The sequence below is a fragment of the Chaetura pelagica genome, unplaced genomic scaffold (assembly GCF_000747805.2).
Source record: "Chaetura pelagica isolate M959 unplaced genomic scaffold, ChaPel_1.0 scaffold252, whole genome shotgun sequence".
NCBI lineage: Eukaryota > Metazoa > Chordata > Aves > Apodiformes > Apodidae > Chaetura > Chaetura pelagica.
In genome coordinates, this window is record NW_009952359.1 from 280,098 (window position 1) to 281,511 (window position 1,414).

Consider the following 1,414-nt stretch of genomic DNA (forward strand, 5'->3'; position numbering starts at 1 on the left):
ACGGGATGAGCCTGTGGTTGTTCTGGGGTGGGGGAACGGGGAGCACCCCCTGTGGCAGGTGGTGGGGTGTCCAGCAGCCCCGGAGTGGGGAGCAGCCCCCCGCCCCCCGCGCTGGCGTTTTGCAATCTTGGTGGAAACCGGTCACACATGTTGTTTATCAGGGACTTATGCAAGGAGCCGCACGTGACGGGCCCGCAGCCAGAGCCTGCCCTGCTCTGGGGCCGCTGTGTGCAGCCACCATCCTGCAGCCCCCGGCCTGTGCCTGGCAGAGCCCAGGTGCCAGGGGCAGTGCTCACTCCCAGCCCTGCACCCCACAAGTGGCTGCAGTGAGGGGGAGCCCGGGTGGGGTAGTGGGAGGTGAGGGGAGAGCCCTGCCCTCCTGCCCTGGGGGGCTGGACTCCAAGGATCCCGTTGCACCCAAGCTCAGCTCAGCCTGTGTTCACCTGGTGTGAACCCATTTCTGGGGTGCAAAGGTTGTGCCAAGGGTCTGTGTCCAGGCACCAGGGCGACTCACAGCCCAAGTACCTCTATCCTGCCTGTGCTCCCCCAGCCTGTCCCACACCACAGCTGGTGCCCTCATGCTACTGAGCTTGCACCCAGCTTTGCCACCCAGTTTCTTGGGCTGACCCCCAGCTTTGCCACCACCAGGAGGGTGGGCACCTGCTGGGAATCCCCTGCTGCCACTGGGGAGGGAGCTGGGGACACCAGGGCAGCAGGGTGGCTTTGTGTCCGTGCCCCAGCACAGGATGACAGTGGCACCCATGGGTGCTCCGTGCCTCTGGTGCCCAATAGAAAGAGCTGCCCCAGTACCCTGTGCCCCACAGGTGGACTCGGACGGGGGCTGAGCCCCCAGCCCGGCATGTCAGGAAGCCCCAGCCAAGCTCTCCTGATGCTCAGGCCTGCCTGGATCAGCTTTTGTTTTGTTCTAATAAATCCGCAGGGCTGGGCCCCCGGCAGGGGGTGTGTGGGGGCAGGCTGGGCTCGCAGCGGGGTGCGAGGAATGGAATGTGCTGGGGCAGGGGGGGCTGCCAGAGGAAAAATCCAGCTGTTGTGAAAACAGGCTCCTTATGTAAAGCGCCTTGGCAGGGCTGTGCTGTGGGGAGATCCAGCGGGCATGGCCAGCCCTGCCCAAACCCTCCTGGACCCATGGGTGCTACTGCCCACACCTGGTGTTCACCCCCAGCCCTCACCCTGCTCAGCGTGTCCCCAAATTAACGGGGAGGGGGGGACAGCTCAGCACCCACTGGTGACCGCAAACCAAGAGGGAGGATGTCTCCTAGCCCCTCTTGGCAAAGGGTGCAGGGTGGTGGGGGGTGAAGCACTGGGAGGTCACTTCGGCTTCGTGCTGCTCCTCAGGGAGCTGGGCATCAGGGCAGCCTGGGGCTGAGGTCCTGCTCCTTCCAGTACCCCCCCC

General features: G+C 65.1%; 1 protein-coding gene across 1 annotated transcript in view; it reads left to right on the forward strand.

Annotated features, from left to right (window-relative positions):
• LOC104397867 (lipocalin-like) overlaps window positions 1-1,414 on the forward strand; it is a 9,965-nt gene that overhangs the window by 5,740 nt on the left and 2,811 nt on the right. The gene's annotated exons all lie outside the window — the stretch shown is intronic.